Raw genomic sequence first — 20,177 nt, 5'->3', positions numbered from 1 at the left:
TCATAGAAGGCCACCAGATTTGTCAGGCATGATCTGCCCTTTTAGCCATGTTGGCTGTCACCAATCACCTCTTTGTTTTCCATGTGCCTTAGCATAGTTTCCAGGAGGATCTGCTCCATGACCTTGCTGTGCCCAGAAGTGAGACTGACTAGCCTACAGTTCCCCAGGTCTTCCTTTTTTCCCTTTTTGAAAATGTTTCCCCTCTTCCAGTCAGTGAGAACTTCACCGGACTGCCATGACTTCTCAAATATGATGGATAGTGGCTTAGCAACTACATCTGCCTAGTCCCTCAGGACCCTCAGATGCATCTCACCAGGTCCCATGGAACTTCAGGTTCCATAGATGGACTTGACCTGATCTTCTCTTACAGTGGTGTTGTGGTTTAACCCAGATGGCAGCTAAGCACCACACAGCTGTTCTCTCACCCTCCCTCCCCCCCCCCAACAGTGGGATGGGGGAGAGAATCAGGAAAAAAATTAAAAGCTTGTGGGTTGAGATACAGACAGTTTAATAGGACAGAAAAGAAAGAAAAATAATAATAATGATAATAGTAATAATAATAATGTGTACAAAACAAGTGAAGCACAATGCAATTGCTCACCACTCGCTGACTGATGACCAGTCCATCCCTGAACAGCAGTCCAGTCCAGAGGCAATCGGCTCCAGGGCAGACACGTTCTGCAGCGGAGCGGGGGATTGCAGTGTGCAAGGGTTTTCCTTCATCGAGGCAACTTGAGGCAGCCAAGGGAGCGGCCAGGAGCCGGCAGCCCTCACAAGGGTGGCTGATGAGGCTTGGGCAGAGCCAGGAGTGGGCCTCTTGTACAAAGGCAGTCCCTAGGGAGCACGAGCAACCAGGAGCGCAGCGACCAGGATACCAGGATGGGCAAACAAGATGTGGCGCGTCAGTCAGGATGTGGCATGGCAATTTGTGCGGCAGCTCACGTGGGAGGGCACAGGGAGTGCCCAGAAGCTTGGCTAGCTCAATTAGGGAGCAATGGTATCCACCCAACAGAAGGCTATGGCCTCTCGGAGCTCAACACCCCCCACAAGTGACGCAGCCTCCCAGACAGAGCCCTGGGGGAAACACACTGCCACCCAAGTGTCAGGCTGCAGAGTGTGCCCTACTCTTACACCAGTTCAGGACAGCAGGAGTGAGCACACCTGTGGGAGGTGCACCCAGGTTGAGGCACTCCTCCACCTAGTGACAGAGCTCTGGGAAGAGGTGACTAGGCTGAGGAGTATCAGGGAGTCTGAGAAGGAGATAAACCACTGGAGTCGCTCCCTACCTTCCCTGAGACAGGCCCAGCAGGCAGAAGGGACACTCAGTAGAGGGGTTTCCCTATCCTCTCTCCACCCAGCTGAAAGCACTGACCTAGGGGATAAGGGGCAGTGGCAACAAGTCCCTGCCCAGCGCGGCAGGCGCGTCCCTTAAGGAATTCCCCACCTTCCCAGGTGCCTGTGCGCAATAGGTATGAAGTTTTGCAGGTTGATCTGAAAAATATTGAGGAGCACGGTACATCTGGCTTGGAGGTGTCACTGAGATCACGTCGACCTGTGCCCTGCATTAAAACAGCTCCCACCAAGAAAAAAAGACAGGTTGTTGTCGTGGGAGACTCCCTTCTGAAGGGAACAGAAGGCCCAATATGCAGACTGGACCCACTTCATAGGGAGGTCTGCTGCCTTCCTGGGGCCTGAGTTAGGGACATGAAGAGAAAGCTTCCTGCCCTAGTTTGACCCTTGGATTATTACCTGTTATTGTTTTTTCAGGTAGGCAGTGTTGAAGCTCCAAGAAGTCTGAGGGCAATCAGAAGAGACTTCAGAGCCTGGTGTCACCAGCAGAACTTTGGGTTTTTGATCATGGGCCATTTTACAAGACACCAGGCCTGCTGGCAACGAATGAGGTTCACTTGTCTCTAAGGGGGGAAAAGATCTTTGCTCAGGATTTATCAGGGCCCATCGATAGGACTTTAAACTAGTTTTGAAGGGGGAAAGGGAAAAAACAACAGCAACAACAACAACAAAAACAGGCTTGACAGAGACAAGCCTGGCAGTGGTATGGCAATGGTTAAGGGACGGTGTGCTCGCAAGGTCCATCGGTCTACCATCCCGATTGAGGTAGGGGATGGAGAACTATGCAGCAGCAAAGGCAGAAGGGACATTGATGGGTCAGAAATCACAAAAGTGCCCAGGAATTGTCATGTAGGAATTAGGGCTTCTCCCCCCAAAAAGGTGACAGGATCGCTGGCCCAGCTGAAGTGTGACAGGATCGCTGGCCCAGCTGAAGTGCATCTACAGTGCACGCAGTATGAGCAACAAACAGGAGGAGCTGGAAGCCATTGTGCAGCAGGAAAGCTATGACAGTTGCTATCACCGAAATCAGTGGGACGGCTTGCATGACTGGAGCGCTGCAATGGATGGCTACACACTCTTCAGAAGGGATAGGCTAAGAAGGAGAGGTGGTGGGGTAGCCCTATATGTTACCGAGTGTTTGGATTGTCTTGAGATTAATAATAGCGATGACAGGGTTGAGTGTTTATGGGTAGGAATCAGGGGGAAGGACAATGAAGCAGATGTCCTGGTGGGCATCAGTTATAGACCACCTAACCAGGCCAAAGGGGCAGACGAAATATTTTACAAGCAGCTGGGACAAGTCTTGCAATCACTAGCCCTTGTTCTCATGGGGGACTTCAGCTTCCCAGATGTCTGCTGGAAATACAACACAGCGGAGAGGAAACAGTCTAGGAGGTTTCTAGAGTGTGTGGAAGATAACTTCCTGACAGAGCTGGTGAGTGAAGCCGGTGAGCTTCTTCAACTTGGGCGGTGTGGCTTATTAGCTAAGACTGAGGCAAAAAAGTCATTGAGTACCTCAGCCTTCTCCGTATCCAGGGTGACCAGGTCTCCTGTTTCCTTCCAGAGAGGGCCCACTTTTTTCCTAGTCTTCCTTTTATCACCGATGTACCTATAGAAGCTTTTCTTGTTGCCCTTGATGTCCCTGGACAGATTTAATTCAAAAAGGGCTTTAGCTTTCCTAACCTGATCCCTGGCTGCTTGGACAATTTCTATGTATTTCTCCCAGGCTACCTGTTCTTGCTTCCACCCTCTGTAGGCTTCCTTTTTGCGTTTGATTTTGGCCAAGAGCTCCTTGTTCATCCATGCAGGCCTCCTGGGATTTTTGCCTGACTTCCTCTTTGCTGGGATGCATCGCTCCTGAGCTTGGAGGAGGTGATCCTTGAATATTAACCAGCTTTCTTGGGCCCCTCTTCCCTCCTGGACTTTATCCCATGGTATTCTACCAAGCAGATCCCTGAAGAGGGCGAAGTATGCCTTCCTGAGGGTCAGGGTAGTGAGCTTGCTGTGTGCTCTCCTCTTTGCCCTAAAGATCATGGTCACTGCAGCCAAGGCTGCCCTTGAGCTTCACGTTTCCTACCAGCCTTTCCTTCTTGGTGAAAACAAGGTCCAGCATAGCACTTCTCCTCATTGGCTCCTCTATCACTTGGAGAAGGATGTTATCAATGCATTCCAGGAACCTCCTGGATTGCCTGTACCCCGCTGTGTTGTCCCTCCAACAGATTTCAAGGTGGTTCTATTCCCCCCTGAGGACCAAGGTTTGTGGAAATGAACCATCATAACACAACTGCCTTCAAGTAAGCATCAAGAAACTATACCATAATTTGTATACATAAAATTATCATTTTTGCAGCATTGCTACAACTACAATACAGATTTTAAAGTGATAGCTTAGTAATTTAAAGCTGCAATCCTTTTAAACCTGTCATAACTTTAGCTAGATTGACTATTAAAGGTCTTTACCTGCAATAGTCTGCTTAGCACATGGCCGTTGTAAAACGGTGTGTATCAAGCAGCACTACAATGTATGCAATAGGGACTTCATCTTGCAGGATGCTGATAGCTGAGAGTTGTGTAATACTTGCATTTCTTAATAAAGCATGAGCAGAAAGCATCCCTCTGAAGCACTTAGCACCTTTCAAGTTTGATCAGTGTACTTGTGCTTTCTTTCATTTATCCTTCTTGGGAAACTCCCCTTAACCTTGCTACGAGGTTGGAAACAGCAACAAAAATGCACTCTAGCTCTATTCACTACTATTATGTCACAGCTGTGGGTCCTTGGACTCACCAGTTCAATAAACACCAAAGGAAGCTCACAACTGACTGGAGATTCGTTTCAGACATACTGAGAACTGTGATGTCAAGTCCTAGGTTTTGGTTTATGAAAGCACTGACGCACGTGCTTCATTTTAAACATGTACCTAACACTGCCTTTAGTGCTTTTCTGGATGGAGTAATTGTTGACTAGGTAACTGTGAGAAAAATCTCAAATAGTTTTCTTCAGACAGGATCTTCTGTGAAGCTATTTTATTTGTGATTGCAATGGCGGATGCCCTGTCAATCAGGAGCGCATTTTAGTAAACAAAGCATAACCTTATATTCCCTATTACCTGACACCTGATCACCTCCCCTGTTTCCTCATTCGCTGAGTACTACAGGTTCACAAGCTACTCGACGCTCCTCTATACCATATATGTACAATTTTTCTTTTTTTCCCAACCCTTTAATTTCTCCCTTTTCCTTTTTTTTTCCCCTTTCTTATGTTTTGAGAACCTGTGATCTTTGTTTTACTGTTCCCACAGTGCTCATCCTGTTTTTCTCAAGCTTCCACCTTATTCTGGAACAGTGAGGCCTTCTACTGTCCACTTATCTACTTAGCATTTCTCCTTATTATGACTACACAACTACCTTGGAATACAGAAAAGTAATTCTCTACTGCAAAAACACAACTTAGTTTCTCACAGTAACCACTGATTGTTAATAGAAAAAGAAATGTGTATTTAGAAAAAATGCCTTTGGCCAGGCCCTAACCCGTGTTTTTGATGTGGCTGAACTGAAATCTGAGCTGAAGTTCAAGGTACTCTTGAACCAGGAAGGATGGAAGATGATCAGCCTGCCACAGGTGTTTCACAGGTTTTCTGTCTTCATCGCAGTGCCATGTGGGAAGAGGAGAACCCCTTATTATAACAGCTAATACCTTTTATCAGTGTTTTTGCAAAGGGGCTAAATATTATCTTCACAAAACTCTGAGATATTGGAAGTAACGTGTCTAAGATTATAGAGAAATGATAGAGTTGGGACTTCTCAGTCCCAGCCCAGTACTCTGCCCAGTAAAGTCTTCTGCTTTCAGGAACAGAAATGGCCACAACCCAGCCAAGGCAGTGTTGGATTTTGCAGCTCTTTGGAGAACACCAAACAGCCCTGTGGTTTGTGCTTACCTGTAAATCTAGTTCTGGGTGTCAGTGGTGACAAGTTAATCTTGCTATGATTACAGTAGCAAGTAGATACAACTATATCTGTGACGTTCCAGTTCTGTTCATTGCAACATCCATAATTTGGTGATCATTTATCATCATCTTATCAACATCTTTCTTAGGGGTATTTATTTTACTGTATGAATAGAATAGTACAATTGGAAAAGACCTTAAAAGATCATCTAGTCCAGATGCCTGACCTCTTCAGGGCTAACCCAAAGTTAAAACATATTACCGAAGGCATTATCCAAAAGCCTCTTGAACACTGACAGGCATGGGGCATCAACCACCTCACTAGGAAACCTATGCCAGTGTTTGACCACCCTCATGGTAAAGAAATTTTTCCTGATGTCCAGTCTGAACTTCCCCTGATGCAACTTTGTGCCATTCCCTTGCATTCTATCATTGGCTACCAGGGAGAAGAGACTGGCACCTCCCTCTCTGCTTGCTCTCCTCAGGAAGTTGTAGAGAGCAATGAGGTCACCTCTTAGCCTTCTTTTCTCCAGACTAGACAACCCAAGCGTCCTCAGCCTCTCCTCATAGGACATGCCTTCTAGCCCTTTTACCAGCTTTGTTGCCCTCCTCTGGATGCTTTCAAGTATCTTAACATCCTTTTTATATTGTGGAGCCCAGGAGTGCACACAATATTCAAGGTGAGGCTGCACCAATGCTAAATATAGCAGGAGACTCACCTCTTTTGACTGGCTGGCTATGCTATGCTTAATGCATACCAAAAATGAATGAATGACACAGAAAACACAGCACATTGTGATTCTGTATCAAGGAACCCTTGGAAAAGAAGACCGAGAGAGTGAGGTTTGGGTTTTATTTATTTATTTGTTTGGTTTTATTTTTATTAATCTTTCTTGTGACAAATAAAAAAGAGAGACTTTTTTATATCTTTCCTTAATTTTTAAGGAATGGTTCAAAGAAATTGCTGAAAAAAAACAATTGTGGAGTCTATATGATAAGTCATTTAAAAGAGTCATTTTAATATTTAATGAGACTTCATCACTTAACGTCTTTTAACGGCACTTTCCCTTTGGCTGAGCATATGTGGCTGCATGTTGCAGCCTTTTCCTCTTGGAAAAGAGGGCGGGCTACTCAGGAGGACTATAAGGATGTTGCGAGGCTGTGCAGGGACAAAATTAGAAAGGCCAAAGCTCATCTGGAGCTCAATCTGGCTACTGCCGTTAAAGATAAAAAACGTTTTTACAAATACATCAACACCAAAAGGAGGACTAAGGAGAATCTCCATCCTTTACTGGATGCGGGGGGAAACTTAGTCACAAAAGATGAGGAAAAGGCTGAGGTGCTCAATGCTTTCTTTGCCTCAGTCTTTAGCGGCAAGACCGGTTGTTCTCTGGATAATTGGTACCCTGAGCTGGTGGAAGGGGATGGGGAGCAGGATGTGGCCCTCGCTATCCATGAGGAAATGGTTGGCGACCTGCTACGGAGCTTGGATGTACGCAAGTCGATGGGGCCGGATGGGATCCACCCGAGGGTACTGAGAGAACTGGCGGAGGAGCTGGCCAAGCCGCTTTCCATCATTTATCGGCAGTCCTGGCTATCAGGGGAGGTTCCAGTCGACTGGCGGCTAGCAAACGTGACGCCCATCTACAAGAAGGGCCGGAGGGTAGACCCGGGGAACTATAGGCCTGTTAGTTTGACGTCAGTGCCAGGGAAGCTCATGGAGCAGATTATCTTGAGTGTCATCACGCGGCACTTGCAGGGCAACCAGGCGATCAGGCCCAGTCAGCATGGGTTTATGAAAGGTAGGTCCTGCTCTCCTGATCTCCTTCTATGACCAAGTGACGCGCTTGGTGGATGAGGGGAAGGCTGTGGATGTGGTCTACCTTGACTTCAGTAAGGCTTTTGACACCGTTTCCCACAACATTCTCCTCGAGAAACTGGCTGCTCGTGGCTTGGACTGGCGTACACTTTGTTGGGTTAGAAACTGGCTGGATGGCCGGGCCCAAAGAGTTGTGGTGAATGGAGCCAAATGCAGCTGGAGGCCGGTCACTAGTGGAGTCCCCCAGGGCTCAGTGCTGGGGCCGGTCCTCTTTAACATCTTTATCGATGATCTGGATGAGGGGATCGAGTGCACCCTCAGTAAGTTTGCAGATGACACCAAGTTAGGTGCGTGTGTCGATCTGCTCGAGGGAAGGAAGGCTCTGCAGGAGGATCTGGATAGGCTGGACCGATGGGCTGAGGTCAACTGCATGAAGTTCAACAAGGCCAAGTGCCGGGTCCTGCACCTGGGGCGTAACAACCCCAAGCAGCGCTACGGGCTGGGAGATGAGTGGCTGGAAAGCTGCCTGGCAGAGAAGGACCTGGGAGTACTGGTTGATAGTCGGCTGAATATGAGCCAGCAGTGTGCTCAGGTGGCCAAGAAGGCCAACAGCATCCTGGCTTGCATAAGAAGCAGTGTGGCCAGCAGGTCTAGGGAGGTGATTGTCCCTTTGTACTCAGCTCTGGTGAGGCCGCACCTCGAGTACTGTGTTCAGTTTTGGGCCCCTCGCTACAGGAAGGACATGGAGGTGCTCGAGAGAGTCCAGAGAAGGGCGACGAAGCTGGTGAGGGGTCTGGAGAACAAGTCTTCTGAGGAGCGGCTGAGGGAGCTGGGGTTGTTCAGCCTGGAGAAGAGGAGGCTCAGGGGCAACCTCATCGCTCTCTATAGGTACCTTAAAGGAGGCTGTAGAGAGGTGGGGGTTGGTCTATTCTCCCACGTGCCTGGTGACAGGACGAGGGGGAATGGGCTAAAGTTGCGCCAGGGGAGGTTTAGGTTGAATGTTAGGAAGAACTTCTTTACTGAAAGGGTTGTTAGGCATTGGAATGGGCTGCCCAGGGAGGTGGTTGAGTCGCCATCCCTGGAGGTCTTTAAAAGACGTTTAGATGTAGCCCTTAGTGATATGGTTTAGTGGAGGACTTGTTAGTGTTAGGGCAGAGGTTGGACTAGATGATCTTGGAGGTCTCTTCCAACCTAGACGATTCTGTGATTCTGTGATATGTTGCTGCATGTTTTTAAGGGAATATCTTTTCTTACTTTCTAATGAAATTATACTTGAGACAGGAATAAAAGTGTATGGTGCTATGTTTTGGATTTAGGATGAGAATAATGTCGATACCACGCTGATGCTTTAGTTGTTGCTGAGCAGTGCTTACACTAAGTCAAGGACTTTTCTGCTTCTCATACTGCCCTGCCCAACAAGGAGGCTGGGGGGTGCAGAAGAAGATGGGAGGGGACACAACCAGGGCAGCTGACCCAAACTGACCAAAGGGATGTTTCTTCTATAAGATGTCATGTTCAACAATAAAATGGGAGAGTTGGCCAGGGGGTTGTTGCCGTTGCTCAGGGACTGGCTGGGCACCAATCAGCTGGTGGTGAGCAATTGCATTGTGCATCACTTTTTTTTTTTTTAATTCTTTTATTTTCTTTGGTTTGTTTGCTTGTTTGTTTTTTCTTATTAAACTGTCCTTATTCCAACCCGTGAGTTCTTACTCTTTTACTTTTCTCATTTCTCTGTCTTGCTTTCCTGGAAGTGGCCTGTCGATGGGAAGCAGTGAATGAATTCCTTGTTTTGCTTTGCTTGTGCATGCGGCTTTTGCTTTACCTAGCAAACTGCCTTTATCTCAACCCATGAGTTTTCTCACTTTTACCTTTCCAGTTCTCTCCTCTGTCTCACTTGGGCAGTGTGAGCGAAGGGCTGTGTGGTGATTAGCTGCCTGCCAGGTTAAACCACAACAGGTTGCCGTGTCAGTTTAGTTTATGATAAGGTGGGAAACTGAAGCTTTCTTTGCATCTCAACATATTCATATGTTACTTCAAACTCTTCATATCACTGAGTGACTTCTCAGTCAAAGATCATTTAAAAAAATGATGTGCAGAGCCTTACAGCAATTCTTCTTGCTAGAGAGGTAAATTAACACAAATGGATGGTCTAATTGAGCAAAGCACTTAAAAACATGCATCCATCCTTCATCAGCAGTGTGTTTATGTGAATATTTTTAAGTTAGGCTGAAAGCTGCAGGGATTGAATCCTCTTTTGAATGGCAAAGCAACCTTTGCACAGTAACCTATATTAAGTCAGAAGCAAATCCACAAGGTAGCCAGGAATTGAACTGAGTCATGCCTTTCAGTCAATGTCTCTGACAAAAGCACTCCTTGTTCGTTAACACAACATCTCAGGTAGGGAGAGGAGAAGAAATGGCTAGTAATAGACGACATCTATGAGCATCTTAGCATCACTTTCTATTTTTATGCAATTGGTAACAAGAGTTGACTTTTGGCAATGTACAGAACAAGACTGAGCTCTAACAGCAGTAGCTGCATTTTTGGTATGCTGTGCTAACACTGAATTACTGACAGATAGTTGGAAATGGATGTGTTGAGTGATTTAGAAATAATGTGAACGCTGACTGAACCTCTATTGGGTTTTCCTTCCATTTCCTATTTCAACATTAGAACAAGGAGGGTATTATTTATAACAAGATATGTAAAGTCCCACAAAGAAAAATGATATTTTGAATTGACAGAATCTTGAAAGTACAAGCGTGGTTTCATAACTAAATATAATTTTAGACAGGAAAATGGGAATTAACCAAAATTTATATGTCCTTGAAGAAGTTTACTTTTTTTTTTCCCCCTTCCTTGGGAAATATTTACAGCTGCCTCAATGCAAAAGTAATTCAGAATATTTATATATCTATATCGCAGTAGCTCAGCTGGTTAGACTATTTTAAAAGCACTTGAGTGGATTTATTCATTGATGTGATCCAGTCAGAATGTGATGTATTAGGAACAGTAAGTTGTTTAGAAACTAGAAAGAAAAGCAAGGGTTTATTTATTTATTTATTTACATTCAGGTTAAGTAACCCAATTTTAAGAAAGTATAACATTTTGGGGAAAACAAAAAACGTGTTAGAGACCTTCAGAAAGGCGTTCGTTCAGGAAAAGGTTCCCAGGGAATTCAACATGTGATGACTGGAGACAGGAGTCCACGTATTGCAAGTTATTTATTATCACGTATATATTCAAAGGACTGAAAATTTGGAAAGCTGCATTCAAAATTAAGAGTTTAAACCATATAGATACTGATCCAACTGTGTCCTGCAGTTGCTGTGTCTTCATGGATCTCAGCTGATATCACTGTTTAGGAGAAACATCACTGTGATTTTCATTGCATGAATCTTTTACAGGTTCCTCAGTTTTAAAATGAAAAGTAAAACTGGTCTAATTTAAAATGGGTTGATAGGTTTAGTTAATTATTAATTTTATAGAGCATTCAGTTACTTGGGTAGGGGATGCCAAATAAATGTCAAAGATGAGCTTATACCTCAGAAACAATTTCTTTGGAGATTCTATTGAGAAATATATCATGGTAGTGATTGTCATTTGGGAGAGAGGAGTTTGGATCATGGCTCCCTAGTTCTTATGAGCTCTTTTAAGTGAATGGCAGCAGATGGGGGCAAAAAGAAATTGTGGATTCACCTGGTTTAGCATCTGAGTACTGTTCCTGGAGCTCTGGAGGAATTTTTTCTGACTCTCTCTTTTTTTTTTTTCTTTTTTTTTTTTCTTTTTTTTTTTTTCTTTTTTTTTTTTTTTTCTTCAGGTTGGGGGGGTCACACAATGCTGCCCATTCGTTGGATGCCTCCAGAGAGTATCATGTACAGGAAGTTCACCACAGAAAGCGATGCGTGGAGCCTAGGGGTCGTATTATAGGAAATCTTTACCTATGGCAAACAGCCGTGGTATCAGCTCTCAAACAATGAGGTGTGTGTAATATTTTTTCAAATTGCATAAGGGAGGGGGGCATTTCAACTGATGGCATGGCTTCTTTGGGGAAAGGACAGCAGCAAACATATTTAGTAAAAGCAATAACCCTGATATTAAGTATTTATGGTACTGTTGAAAATTTTGTGGTTGAAATTCTTTTTCATTCTTTTCTATCCAAGGTGGATGGAATTTATCCAATTAGGACTATACCAAGCTGGGATGTAGCTTCTGCCTTTGTATAGGATAGTCCGCTCTGGATGTTGAGAAAGATCATGAGGAAATGAAAAGGAGCTTACCTGTCTCCCAAACTGGCATTGGGTGATTTCAGTTACATATTAGGAAATGTCATTGTCATTAATTGATTATTCTAAATCATCCTTGAATAGATTGAAGGAATCAGGAGATCTCTTCAAACCCAGGAAACTGAAAATAATCCCTTTCCAGAGATTAGCCATGTTCATACTCATAAAGTGTAAGGAGGGAGGGAAGGGTGCTCTGAGACAATTGAAAGAGCTTGCTTCTGAGAAGAGGTGAGCTTGATAGACAGGTAGGGGAGGTATGGAATGACTTCCCTACCACCGTTCCCCTATGAATGGAAGGAGTAACAAGGGTCAACATACAACATCAGTGAAGGTATTGCTCCTTGACATCTTACATTATGGCAATTTTTCCAGATCACATCCCACTGCCCATGCATCTACCTAGAAAGGCAGTTCTACAGAGGTGGCCAGGTGACTGCTGCCAGCGAGGCTGCTGTGGCTATTTGCAGATGGGGTGAGACCCATGTAATTGGCATGGCTGCAATTATCCTTTCTTTGTGATTTTTCATAGGTGATTGAGTGCATCACTCAGGGTCGAGTCCTGCAGCGACCTCGCACGTGCTCCAAGGAAATATATGAGTTGATGCTGGGCTGTTGGCAAAGGGAGCCTCACATTAGGCTCAACATCAGAGAAATCCATTCCCTCCTCCAGAACTTGGCCAGGACTTCTCCAGTCTACCTGGATATTTTAGGCTAAATCATCCTAGTGTTTCTTCTTATGGTCTATGTGAATTAATGTGTTCGCTGCCACTGAACTCCATTAAAATGTGTTCATAACTTTGACAGTATTAATGACAAAGATGTGGAGAAGCTTTCAAAGGGTAAGCAGTGAGCACTTCTCCATCTGCAGACACAGTATTGACTTTTTAGACAATACTGAAATGTATCTTCGCTCTCAGTTTCTCAATTTTTCCTCTCTCCTTTCTTTCCAATCAATTTGGCTTCTGCATTATTGTATCTCTGCATAGAAAAAGGTCTTAAAAACCTGCTTTGTTATATCAGCAGACTCTCCAGTTAATCCACCACAACTAACAATGCCTTGTTGTATTCATACCTTTGATGTGGATGAAAAAAGGGAGAAATATATTTGACTCAAACTTTGTGATTTCTGCTGTACGGATACTGGGAGTCTCTTTGTATTCACCTCAATTTTTTATTTTTTTTGCTTCAGCATGTGGGTGGAAAAAGGCTAGTGTTCTCTACATGAAGCATATTTCTTGCAGAGTCAAAGACAGATAGAATGAAAACAGAACTGTGTTTTCCACCATCTGGAGGAACTATGGGATCAGATGGCATCTAACCCCACTAAAAAACAAACAAACAAACAAAAAAACCACCACCACCACCAACAACAACAACAAAAAACTGAAACAATTACATGAAAGGCAAGAGGAACTTTAGTACTTTCCTTGGAGAACCTTTCTGAGGAGTGAAAGGATTATTCAAGGAGGTGCACGGCCAGCATTTTTCATTGCCAGATACAAGTTTATTATAAGGGAAAAAGATATCCCTGGTACTACACAGAATTACGTTACAAAATGATGAACAAAACACATACCCCTATTTTATCTTCTGGTAGGATATTGCCATGCTACTAGTAAAAAAATATTCTACAGCTAGTTTTTGGTAATAAAGGCTGAAGCTAAACTTATTGATGTGCAAGATTAATTTCAGGATTAAATGTTTAAACTAATGATAAGATAGAATAAACTACAGATGTTGGAGTAGGCGTATCTTATATTGTGCTTGTCCAGAAGCATATTCCTTCCTTCCTCAATACTTTTTTTTTCAATTGTGCAAGCAAAACTGTACGTGGTCTGTGTTGATTAATAGCCTTTGTGCAGAAATTAATCTCTCATCTTGTAGTACAGCCTTGTAGGCATAGCTAACTCATAATAGCATAATTTATAATTAATTGGAAGGGGCTAATGGAGGATATATATACAGTGCTACAGATAGAATAGATTGATATTACATGAATAATCTAAAGCACAGAGATCACTGGCTATGTTTGAGCCATGTTGGCGGATGGAGTGAGATCCCTGGAGAAAACAAATATGATTCTGAGGTTATGGCTTCCTATTTGGAGTGCAAAGACCCTTAGTTCAGTATCATGTTTATATTGGTACTAGTGCTGTCACTCCCAACATCCACTCTTTTAAAAATTCTTTTGGATTGGATGGGCATTGTACATGTACAGTATTTGCATGGCCACTGTGTTGGTTACAAATGCATGGGCATATCTGTTATTTTTTCAAACTGGAAGTTGAAGTTTTCAAATTCAGAGGTAGGATTATTTTTAATATGAATTCTTACAAATGGAAACCTACTTTATCTAGGTCCCAAGACTTTTGCCTCCCTCTGTGAGGGGACATTGTTGCAAAAAAAACAGTCTTTCTTTTCTTATTCTCTTTTTTCTTTTTTCTTATTGACATGATCCAGATCTAAATGGCCCATAATCTTTGTGTTGGGAGTATTTTATTTAATAAATTAATCATTTTGTTTTTGCAAATGTTCCCATAGTAGTCTTAATATATAATGTACTTGCATATATTATTTATTTAGATACTTTAGTTTGTTTGTGTTTTTTTTTTCTTTTCTACAGACGCTTTTAGAGCTAGCTCATAAAGATTTTGAACATTTTTAAAAGAAAACATTTCACTGGACAGTGGTGGATTTTTACCCTTCTCAATGTCATTGAAAAGGCAGTATTACAAATATACATGATACTATAACTATAAAGACATACTCAGTTTTTCTTTAATAAACTAAATGTTATTTCTTAACTAGCACTGAACTGGAAACACACAAAAAGTCTGAGGAAGATTCCCACAAAACAGGCCTTAAGATTTTATCTAGACTGTCTTGGAAATTCACATATAAAGCTATATAAAGATTTACATCCATTGAAATCCATTCTCTTGAGAATCTGATTTGTATGTTTTAAAGGAATTTGAAAAACATTTTTGTCATAGTGGTGGAGAAAGATGGTGTCAGTGTGCTGATACTGTGCAGTGGGAGAGGGTTTCAGGTGGTGGAAGGGGAGGAGTTAAGCTTCTGCCTGGTGTATTCTGTATTAGTTTCTTATGAACTTAATAAAGAAGCAACTGAAATGCTTCTGTTTCTAAGCAGGTTCCAGCCTGAAAGTAAGCATGTGGGTTTTGTTGCAAGTACTGAATAAAAAGGTGGGTAAGTGTTGTAGAATGAACAGAGAAGGGGAAGAAATATGCTCCAATCACAGCAAAGTGCATATTCATCATACTTGCACTGTCAGTTAAATCATGTATACTGAGTAAATATGACAATCAGGCTCATTTAAAAAAAATCTTTCTAGACTATGCTATGAGGTGATCATAAATATATATTATATAGTGGTTACATATGGTGTGTGTATAGATATATATACACATAGCATATACATGTATGCCTATGTCTGTTGTACTTTATATATGTGCAGATGTATGCACATTATGTATGAGCTGTGTGTATATGTATAAATTTATATAAACCTACGTTACTACAAATTGTAATTAGAGTGCTATTAATAAATATATAAAGTCTGCTGAGTAACCAAAACATTTGTTTTTTCTTTTGATATTTATTTTTCTGTGTTTGTGAAATTCAACTTCTTTAACTGGTGTGCAGCAGAGGAAGTGCTAGAATGCCAAAGAAATAACAACAAGAACTTTTTCCCCAAATTACTGCTTAAAAACATGTCTTCCATTCCTATCTCATATAAATATAGATTTCCATTTTGCCACCAAACTGTGACCTGGTGTGTGGAACTATTGTTCTCCTTTCTTTTTTCTTTTTCTGTTCTTAATGTAATATTTTCGTGCAAACATTTACTGGTCCTGGTTTTGCAGTTTGTTATAGCAAGTCATTGCTTTAAAACTTTGCATCTTGGCTGATTTTGAAATGATGCCTAGGTGTTAGCATTAAAAGTTTTGCTTGTGAATCCTGTGACCAGCTTCTCTTGACATGACATGGGAAGTCTCTTGTATTATAGTGTATTTAATAAAAATGACGTCTTACAATAAACAGTGTAAACCCAAAGAAAGATACAATGGTTACTTTAAAAGACATACAATTTTAATGAAGCGTTGTACGACCTCTTTATTTTTTTATATCTTTGTTTACCTCCATTCCTTTTGGAAAGGGTGAAAATAAGGGATAGTTTAGTATGCTTAGAAAGATGACATATTCGCACTCCAAAACCCTGATTAAAAAAAGAGGTCACAATTTCTAGGTGAGGAAAGCAGAGTCCCTTAATAATAGAAAAAAAAAGAAATATCCAATATGAATGTGGTTTGTTAGGCTCTTTTTTATTCTTCCTTTTTTTTTTTTTTCTCTAAAATGGAGATCTGTGGTGGTTTTACTCGGGTGGGCAGCCGAGCTCCACCACAGCCACTCTCTCAGTCCTCCTCCTCAAAGGGAAAGGGGGAGAAAATACGATGCAAAGGGCTCAAGGGTTGAGTTAAGGATGGGGAGATTGCGCAAGAATTATCGTGATGGGCAAAACAGACTCGGAGTAGGGAGATAATAAAATTTATTGCCTATTACTAACAAGCTAGAGAAATGAGAAACAAAGGAAAGAAGCCAACAACGCCTTCTCCCCCCATCCACCCTCTTCCACTTCTTCCCCCCAAGTGGTGCAGGTCCACCTGCTCCACTGTGTTCTCCTCCACGGGCTACAGCGTAGAACCCTGATCCACCGTGGTACACCATGGGCTGCAGGGGGGCAACCTGCTTCACCATGGTCTTCACCACAGGCCGCAGGGGAACTTCAGCTCCGGCGCCTGGAGCACCTCCTCCTTCTTCACTGACCTTGGTGTCTGCAAGGCTGTTTCTCACTCCTCTCTCTCTCCCAGCTGCTATTGAGCAGCAGTTTTTTTCCCCTTTCTTAAATATGCTCTCACAGAGGCGCAAACAGCATTGCTTATTGGCCTGGCTCTGAACAGCGGCGGGGCCCTTCTCTAACACGGGGCAGCTTCTGGATTCTTCTTGCAGAAGCTACCCCTATGGCCCCCCGCTACCAAAACCTTGCCACGTAAACCCACTACAGACCTAGGAGTATTGGTCAATAGCCAGTTGAATATGAGCCAGCAGTATGCTCAGGTGGCCAAGAAGGCCAACAGCATCCTGGCTTGTATCAGAAATAGTGTATCCAGCAGGACTAGGGAAGTGATTGTCCCCCTGTACTTGACTCTGGTGAGGTGTGGTGGTTTTACTCAGGTGGGTGGCCGAGCTCCACCACAACCGCTCTCTCACTCCCCCTCCTCAAAGAGGAACGAGGAGAAAATACGATGAAAAGGGCTCAAGGGTTGAGATAAGGACAAGGAGATCGCACAGTAAGTATCGTGGCGGGCAAAACAGACTCAGCGTAGGGAGATAGTAAGATTTATTACCAATTACTAACAAGCTAGAGAAGCGAGAAACAAAGGAAAGAAACCAAAAGCACCTTCCCCCCCCAACCACCCTCTTCCACCTCCTCCCCCCGAGCGGCGCAGGGGAACGGGGGAATGGGGGTTATGGTCACTCTATAGCGCTGCTTCGCCGCCGCTCCTTCTCGGTCACTCTCGTCCCCTGTGCTGTGGGGTCCCTCCCACGGGATGCAGTCCTTCCCGAACTGATCCAGCGTGGGCTTCCCAGAGGCAGCAGCTCTTCAAGAACTGCTCCAGATATGAGTCCGTACCATGGGGTCCATCCCTCAGGAGCAAACTGCTCCAACCTGGATTCCCCCACGGGCAGCAGCTCCTGCCAGGTCACCTGCTCCTGCGTGGTCTCCTCTCCACGGGCTACAGGTCTGGCCCGGAATCTGCTCCGGCAGGGGTCTTCCACAGGCCGCAGCCTCCGTCGGTGCAGGTCCACCTGCTCCACCGTGGTCTCCTCCACGGGCTGCAGCGTGGAACCCTGCTCCACCGTGGTACTCCGTGGGCTGCAGGGGGACAGCCTGCTTCACCATGGTCCTCACCACAGGCCACAGGGGACTTCTGCTCCGTCACCTGGAGCACCTCTCCCCCTCCTTCTTCACTGACCTTGGCGCCTGCAAGGCTGTTCCTCCCTCCTCTCACTCTCCCAGCTGCTGTGTGGCACAGCATTTTTTTCCCCCGTCTTAAATATGCTCTCACAGAGGCGCAAAACAACATCGCTTATTGGCTCAGCTCTGGTCAGCCGTGGGGCCCTAACCAAACATGGGGCAGCTTCTAGATCCTTCTCACAGAAGCCACCCCTATGGCCCCCTGCTACCAATGCCTTGCCACGTAAACCCACTACATGAGGCCACACCTTGAATGCTGTGTTCAGTTTTGGGCCCCTCACTACGAGAAGGACACCAAGGTGCTGGAGCGTGTTCAAAGAAGGACAACGAAACTGGTGAAGGGTCTAGAGAACAAGTCTCATGAGGAGTGGCTGAGGGAGCTGGGGTTGTTTAGCTTGGAGAAAAGAAGGCTCAGGGGACACCTTGTTGTACCTTACAGTTACCTTAAAGGAGCTTGTAGCGAAGTGAGGATTGGGCTCTTCTCCCAGGCACCAAGTGATAAGATGAGGGGAAATGGCCTGAACTTGCACCAGGGGAGGTTTAGGTTGGATATTAGGAAATCCAGTTAGCTCTCCCAGGCTATCTGTCCTTGCTCCCTCTCTCTGTAGGCCTTCTCTTTCTGTTTGAATGTTGACATAGTTTTATTGCTTTAATCATCTTGAGATTTAAACACCAAAATATCTATTTGCCCTGGTTTTATTTTACTGATTAAAGCTTCTCACAAAAGAAGAGCCAATCTGCATTGTTTCTGAAACCGTTTAAATATTCTTTGGAGACATATGCATTCACATCTCCTTTCACTCAGTTATTTTGCTCAGGTAACCAAACTAGCTGGTGCCAGGAACATGTGAAAAGATGCAAATCTAGTTCCTCCTGCCTTTGACATCTCAGCCAGGCATGTTGCTGACCTTGTCTCGGTCATCCTGAATGCTGTCCAGCATTTCCATATTCCTGGCACATCCCCCCTCAACTCTCCACATTTCCACCACTTTTGCTGTGATATATTTTAGGAATCGGCATATACATGCATATACAAACTAATTCCTGGGTCCCCCAGCAAGTGCAGACAAAACAGAAATATAGTCCTTCAGTCTCCTAGCAACAGAGTGGCTCAAAATGAAAGCCAGAGACCTGTTTCCCTGGCAGTATTCTGTATGTAAGATGTGCGTTTTGCTTTTGTTGCACCTGAGTGCTATTTCTAATTTGGCTCTTTTTTTTTTTTTTTTAAGTGAGTTATTTTCAGCAATTAATTAATTAATGAAGTCAAGTGCATATGACCCATGTAGCAGAAGTTTGTACAGAGTGCACCATCGTCATATGCCAACTCATTGGCAGTAATGAGTGAGAAAGATGGAGAGGAACACACGGTGGATGAATTGGCTTTCTCCTCGCCATTCTGTTCCCACCCTCCTTGTCAATCTTTGGTTTTTAACCCATTCCTCCCAACACTCTGGTTCGGGGATGATGGGGAAAAAGAGGGGAGCAGGGAATATGAGTTCCATATGTTCATCCTATTTTGTCTCCAAAAGACTTGCAGTTCCCAGCTGTGATTTTTTAAAATGTTAATTATAGAAACTGGGGATGTCAGCAGTGCTCTTAATAAAATAATTTAATTGCTGAAAATAACTCACTTAAAAAAAAAAAAAAAAGAGCCAAATTAGAAATAGCACTCAGGTGCAACAAAAGCAAAACGCACATCTTACATACAGAATACTGCCAGGGAAACAGGTCTCTGGCTTTCATTTTGAGCCACTCTGTTGCTAGGAGACTGAAGGACTATATTTCTGTTTTGTCTGCACTTGCTGGGGGACCCAGGAATTAGTTTGTATATGCATGTATATGCCGATTCCTAAAATATATCACAGCAAAAGTGGTGGAAATGTGGAGAGTTGAGGGGGGATGTGCCAGGAATATGGAAATGCTGGACAGCATTCAGGATGACCGAGACAAGGTCAGCAACATGCCTGGCTGAGATGTCAAAGGCAGGAGGAACTAGATTTGCATCTTTTCACATGTTCCTGGCACCAGCTAGTTTGGTTACCTGAGCAAAATAACTGAGTGAAAGGAGATGTGAATGCATATGTCTCCAAAGAATATTTAAACGGTTTCAGAAACAATGCAGATTGGCTCTTCTTTTGTGAGAAGCTTTAATCAGTAAAATAAAACCAGGGCAAATAGATATTTTGGTGTTTAAATCTCAAGATGATTAAAGCAATAAAACTATGTCAACATTCAAACAGAAAGAGAAGGCCTACAGAGAGAGGGAGCAAGGACAGATAGCCTGGGAGAGCTAACTGGATTTCCTAATATCCAACCTAAACCTCCCCTGGTGCAAGTTCAGGCCATTTCCCCTCATCTTATCACTTGGTGCCTGGGAGAAGAGCCCAATCCTCACTTCGCTACAAGCTCCTTTAAGGTAACTGTAAGGTACAACAAGGTGTCCCCTGAGCCTTCTTTTCTCCAAGCTAAACAACCCCAGCTCCCTCAGCCACTCCTCATGAGACTTGTTCTCTAGACCCTTCACCAGTTTCGTTGTCCTTCTTTGAACACGCTCCAGCACCTTGGTGTCCTTCTCGTAGTGAGGGGCCCAAAACTGAACACAGCATTCAAGGTGTGGCCTCATGTAGTGGGTTTACGTGGCAAGGCATTGGTAGCAGGGGGCCATAGGGGTGGCTTCTGTGAGAAGGATCTAGAAGCTGCCCCATGTTTGGTTAGGGCCC

At 43.9% G+C, this 20,177-nt stretch overlaps 1 long non-coding RNA gene across 1 annotated transcript in view; it reads left to right on the top strand.

Moving 5' to 3' along the window:
• Window positions 1–19,121, top strand: part of LOC310888737 — a 66,709-nt gene extending 47,588 nt beyond the window's left edge. The window contains exons 2-3 of the long non-coding RNA XR_014576111.1: window positions 10,934–11,094; window positions 11,929–19,121. This is a non-coding gene — a long non-coding RNA (uncharacterized lncRNA). The remainder of the gene's footprint in view (window positions 1–10,933; window positions 11,095–11,928) is intronic.
• The last annotated feature ends 1,056 nt before the right edge of the window (window positions 19,122–20,177 follow it).

Source organism: Anser anser (genome assembly GCF_964211835.1).
Source record: "Anser anser genome assembly, chromosome: W".
NCBI lineage: Eukaryota > Metazoa > Chordata > Aves > Anseriformes > Anatidae > Anser > Anser anser.
Note: the sequence above shows the minus strand (reverse complement) of the source record. Positions and strands in the feature narration are given on the sequence as shown.